Source organism: Lactuca serriola, chromosome 1 (assembly GCF_051521515.1).
Source record: "Lactuca serriola cultivar US96UC23 chromosome 1, Lser_US96UC23_V15, whole genome shotgun sequence".
Taxonomy (NCBI): domain Eukaryota; kingdom Viridiplantae; phylum Streptophyta; class Magnoliopsida; order Asterales; family Asteraceae; genus Lactuca; species Lactuca serriola.
Window position 1 is genome coordinate 161,080,533 of NC_136408.1, and position 6,009 is coordinate 161,086,541.

At 42.0% G+C, this 6,009-nt stretch overlaps 1 non-coding gene across 1 annotated transcript; it reads right to left on the reverse strand.

Moving 5' to 3' along the window:
* Window positions 1-1,474: 1,474 nt before the first annotated feature.
* LOC145080736 (small nucleolar RNA R71) lies at window positions 1,475-1,581 on the reverse strand. The gene has a single exon (XR_013695324.1). It is a non-coding gene; the product is annotated as a small nucleolar RNA R71 (small nucleolar RNA).
* Between the last annotated feature and the right edge of the window lie 4,428 nt (window positions 1,582-6,009).

Below are 6,009 nucleotides of genomic sequence, written 5' to 3' on the forward strand. Positions count from 1 at the left end.
CATTGATAATTAGTTCTGTGTTTAATTATGTGTGAACATGTTAGCAATTAGAATAAATAAAGCTTAGTTGTGCTAGAGAACGTGTATTGTGACCATAATTGCGTTTATACAACAAATCTTACATAGCATATTTACATTCATAATTAGTTTTGTGTTTAATTATGTGTGAACATACATTGTTTGACATGAATTAGTTAGTTATTGGTAAGATAGAACTAAATTACTAATACAACTAAAAACCAACTTAATAATCCATAATCATTAGCTAGCCATAAGAGAGAAGTGGATTCAAAACTAAACAAGAGTGTGTTTTTATTATTGAATTTGATTTAAGTTCATCTGATCTTGTAAAACCAGATAAAATCCCTTATTAAACTTGTTAATAAATTAGGTCAATTTAATAAGTAAGTAAATTAATTAGAACACCGTTCCCTGTGATCGACACCCGACTTACCGAAGCTATATTGTAATCTGACTAGGTACACTGCCTATAAGTGCATAGATAGTCTGAGTTTGTTAGGTTATAAATATTAAAATTAGTGGGTACTTTTGTGCACATCAAGTTTTTGGCGCCGTTGCCGGGGAACGGCTTAGATTTTAGCTTATTTATTTGCATTAATTTGATCGATCCTTCTTGTGGAGTAAAAACCCACAAAAAGTTAATTTTTCAGCAAAATAATTTTTTCTGTCATTCACAGAGTCCACGACGTGGCACTCCTCTGGCTACGACATGGACAGTTAAAAATTAGATTTTTAGTTCGAATTTAGTTTTTCTCATTTTAGTTTAGTTTTACGTTTTTAGTTTAGCAAGTTGCAGGACTTCATGACCAGAAGCTCAAACATACACTTGGTGCCACCACTGGAAGACCCCGAGTCTGCACTTCACAAGAAAAAGACGCCCTTGCAAGAACTGAAGTCAGCCTTTTCTAGGAAGTCGGGAAAGAAGACAGGAGAGTCAAGTTCATCAGTGGAGCACAAGAGCAATCTTGAGCATTTGGATCATACACCCGTCCAGACCGAGTCCGAAAGCGATACCGAGCTAGAATTTGAAGAACACACAAGCAAACCCGAGAACGAGCCAAGGAATGAGATGGCAGCAATTGAAGAAATGTCCATGGGAGCATACAAGAAGCGGATACGAGAAGATATGGGTCCCGGTTTAGTCCAACCCGCAATACCTGCCACTGCCACATTCGAGCTGAAGGGACACATATTGACCGCACTGAAGGACATCCCATTTTTCGGGAAAGATCATGAGGATGCTTTTAAGCATCTAGATGAACTCAACGACATTGCAGATTACTTCAATGTCCCAAATGTCAACAGAAACACAGTCTTGCTTAGGATGCTTCCCATCACTTTCGAAGGAGCTGCTAAGGAGTGGTTAAAAGCACTCCCACCGGGTACAATCACCACTTGGGCTCAAATGCGTGAACAATTCCTGGACCAGTTTTGCCCGCCATCCAAGATAGCCAAACTAAAGAAGGCAATAGCCAACTTTGAGCAACAGCCGTGGGAGTCACTATACGAAGCATGGGAGCGGTACAAGGGCTTACTCAGAAATTGCCCGCAACATAACATAAATGTGCAGCAAGAGATGTTAATCTTTTATGATGGAGTCAATGTGATGACAAGACAACTCCTTGATTCTCAAGGACCGTTGACAAAGAAAAATCCAAGGGAGGTCAAGGAGGTAATTGAAGAATTCGCGAAACACTCCCGCGAATACCATAACCCGAGGCAAGATGGAAGCAAAGGCGGTGGAGGGGCCCAAACTGAAGAAATTGCAGCTGTCATGGCCATGCTGAATAACATGGATCGCAGGATAACACAAATGGACCAGTCGATACATGCCATAAGAGTGGGGTGCGAGTGATGCAGTGGTCCACACTTGACCAAGGACTGCAACGTGGATGAGTTTGGGAACAAGAAAGCTCAAGTGTGCTACTCTAGTGGGGATAAGTTTGATGAGGACTGGAGGAAACCGAAGAAGGAGTGGCTGCCATATGAAGAGTATAAGAAGCAAAAAGAAGAGAAGTATAGGCAGATAGGTCGAGGCCTTTATCAAAAGGAGCAGCCACCAGCCGAGAAGAAACCCGACCTAGAGACCATTTTGATGAAGTTCATGGAGGCTTCAGAAAAGAGACACGATGCCACGGATTCCGCTATCATGGAACAAAAAACATTGATAAAGAACCAGCAAGCCTCCATCAACAACCTCGAAGTACAATTTGGTCAACTAGCCACTTTAGTTCATGAAAAATTGTCCCTGAAGAACCCTGAAGTAAAGGCCCAATCTCACGTAATGGCCATTGATACTGAAGAAGATGCAATATCTGAGTTCCTGGAGGCATTGGAAGAAGAACCGCAGTAACCCAAGAAATTAAGGATCGAAAATGAAAAAATTGTTGATCCAGGATCGCCACGACGTGGCACTCCTCCGGCCACGACGTGGCGCAAGTCTGAACAAAAATCCTTTGAGCCCATTCCAACTTATCATCCACCTCTGCCATTTCCCATCCGAGCTACCCTCAGTCAACTGGAGAAGGAGCATTTGGAGTTCGTAAAGCATGTGAAGGGGATCCCAATTAATACTCCCTTTGTTGAGTCCTTATCCAAAGCTCCCGAGAACCAGAAATTACTGCAAGACTTGATAGATACGCGAAGCCAATTAAAGAAGCAGTCTACAGTGATTCTAAGTGAACAAACTTCAAAAGCTGTGTTGGGAGAAACACCAGAAAAGATGGGGGATCCTGGACGTCTCACTCTTCAATGTGAGTTTGGAAATAAAATGAAGGTCAATGCTTTAGCCGATTCTGGGGCTATCATTAATCTAATGCCTTTTTCATTTTATCAAAAGTTGGAGATTCAGAAGATAAAGGCTACAAAAATGAAGATTCACATGGCGAACCGTTCTGTGACACAACCCCGAGGCATACTAGAGAATATTTTGGTGAAAATTGGAAAAATTGTTTTTCCAATAGACTTTGTAGTCTTGGACATGAAAGAAGATCCGGATGTTCCGATAATCCTTGGTCGGCCATTGCTTAACACTGCTAGTGCCCTTGTTGATATCCGCGAGTCCAAGCTCACTTTGAGGGTTGGGGATGAACAAGAAGTCTTCGGGATAAGAGATGACTTTCAAGAAGAAAAAGAAGAGGTGTTCACAATTAATGAAGAGAATGAACTAGAAGAACTGGAAAAGCTTATGGAAGAAGAGATAAAGGCAGTTCATCAAGCCAAGAAGACCAAACCAAGGGCATCTGTTCCGTATGTGATTGAAGTCATAGCTTACAAGAGTCCGCCTTCTTGGGTAAGCGAAGAGGATGAGGAAATGAGAAGTGATGAAGAGGAAGTCACTTCAAGAGTAATAAGGCCAGTGGTGAAAGAAGAAGAGAATTCTATGGAGTGCAAGGAACACACGAAGGGTACAAAATGCAAGCTTGAAGAAGATGGAAAAGCTAAAAAGGAAAATTCAAAGAAGGCGTATAAAAGGAGAGTTCAAGCTTATAAACGACGGTTCAAGGAACAAAAGATCCTGGTGGTAGACTCTTCCGAAGATTCAACGTAGAAGGCACGGATTCCAGCTCAAGACTCCAAGAAAAAGAAGCGATTCTCGGGAGGCAACCCGAGTTTGAAATGGGACCACGACGAGCTGTTCCGCAGGAGGAAAACCCGATAGATGTAGCAAGCATACATCCTTTATACCAGTTTCCTCAAAACATTCCCCGACCGTTGCTAACAACCTACGAGTATCGGCTTGGATGGTTATACAATAGGGAGTTTGCAATCGCTCCAATTATCGACTCGGGATGGCTTGGTAGAGTGGGAATGGTACCAGAATTAGAACGTTATTGGTCGAAGAATTATGTTGGAGATCAATTTTCGTTCACTTGTCATGGGTGGAGGAATTTATTTGCCATTCAAGAACCTGTGTACCTGGAATTATCGGTGGAATTTTTCTCTACCGTATGCTTCGAGGAACGCACCCTTGATGTCACCTACAACCGGGCACTTGTGTTTCGTTTGGGGGGTGTATATCGTGAGTGTAGTCTTCGGGAATTTGCTTGGTGTATGGGGCTCTATACGGAAGTAGAGACGCAATCTCCGTTTTTTATCCCTTTCTTGCTTGGATGTGTGCGGGATTTTGCTCCGGGTACTTTGGATGTGTGGTTTTGGCGGGGCATTTCTAACCATAAGTACAACACTCGTGACTCGAGTGAGTCACAAATTCGGAATCCTATTTTCCGATTTTTGCACCGCCTTATCACGTTTTCAATCAATCACAAGCATCATGGTGATAAGGGCCCCATCCAGAATCTATTTTATTTATGGACTCTTATTACCCCGGGGGTTTGCTGTGATTTGCCTTATATGTTGGCGAGGTTTATGGGGAAGAAAGCGGCCAATTCTAGGCCCGGGAGCCCGATTAATGGGGGGCATTTGGTTACTCGCCTGGCTAGGTCATATCATATTTCGACCCATGACTTTGTGAGGAATCTTACTCGATTCCCGGACACAGACTTGACCATTCAAGTTTTGCGTGTGATGCGAGCGGTGGTGAATATAGGGGGTCGTTTTGTTATACCACCGATAGATGACGAGCAGGAGGAGGTGTAGCCGGGATATCAACCATCAGCCAGACCGAGGCGTCGGAATGTGCGGGCTAGAGGTGAAGTCGAGCGAGAGCGTGCTGCTTCGCAGTATGTGCAGGAAGTGCCCACCGACCCTTTTCAGAGTCGGGTGGGAACGTATTTGGATAATCTACGGGGTCATGCCATTTACCATACCCAGCTTACTGAGGGTATTTATTCACATCTGGGTGTGACCCGACCATCTTCTATGCCACCACAGTATCCCTATTTTCCGACATGGGAGGAGCTATGGCGTCCGCAAAATGATGGGGCAGGGCCAAGTGGAGCACAAGATCAAGATGATGATTGATTTTTTATTTCTTTTGTTTTGTTTTTGAGTAGTTTTTTTTTATGTTGACTTTGGTGTGTGATGTAAAAACATTATGATGTTATTTTTTGTTTCTTTTGGGTTGTTCTAATTTTTCAGATTAGCGATGGAATTCTAAGGAGCATAGAAGGTTAACTTTCGAGTCGTGTTTGTCTAGTCAAGGAAGCTTAGAGTCGTGAGTCGGAACCCACAATTCAAGATAAGTGTGGGGTATTTTAGGAGAGAGGTTATAGTTGGGAAATATATTTAGAAGCGTCACCAGTTAGCCATTGGGCAAAGCTGCTAGAGTAAACAAGTCATTTTTTGCTGATTTCCAGTTTCCACGACGTGGACTCATTGTGCCACGTCGTGGCACTCTTGCAGTTTGAAGAAATTCAGAATTTCGGTGTTTGTGTTTTCAACCCATATCACGACGTGGCCAGTAATATGCCACAACGTGACCCAGTTTATCATTGCCACATTTTTCCTCCCAAATACCCACTTTGAAGAATTGAAGTTTCGAGTCATGTCGAGGTTTATTTACGTACTCAATCAGTTCTACACCAAGTTTCTATTTTTTGAAGTCCAATTGCACATTTTCCACACTTTTGGAGATGCTCACGCCACTATCCCAGGGGAGTCTGTTCCTTTTTCTCCCTTTTCTTTAATTTTTATTTAAGTATAAAATAAGTGTGGGGTAGGTGTAGAAAAAGTAAATTGCTAGAAAATGAAAATTATATTTTGAAAAAATTCAAATTTTTAATAATTGAATCTAGTGATAATAATTTGAGCTATAATTGCTAGTATTATGCGGGATGATCTGATGAAAGTTCAAATGTTTAGTTGAGCCAATATACGTTATAGTGCATTTGTGGCCTCCCTTATTTTAGTGAAATCATGGAACAAAAACACAACCCCGCTTGGTTTGAGGGATGCAATATGTTTAGCAGCCTAAAACTTAAATGTATCCAGGAATATTATTATCGTTAGCCAATAAAGGTTGAGGTTGAGCGCTTCTGCTTAAGAATGTAGGTTTTGAGTGGAAAAAGTGAGGTACATGTAATATAA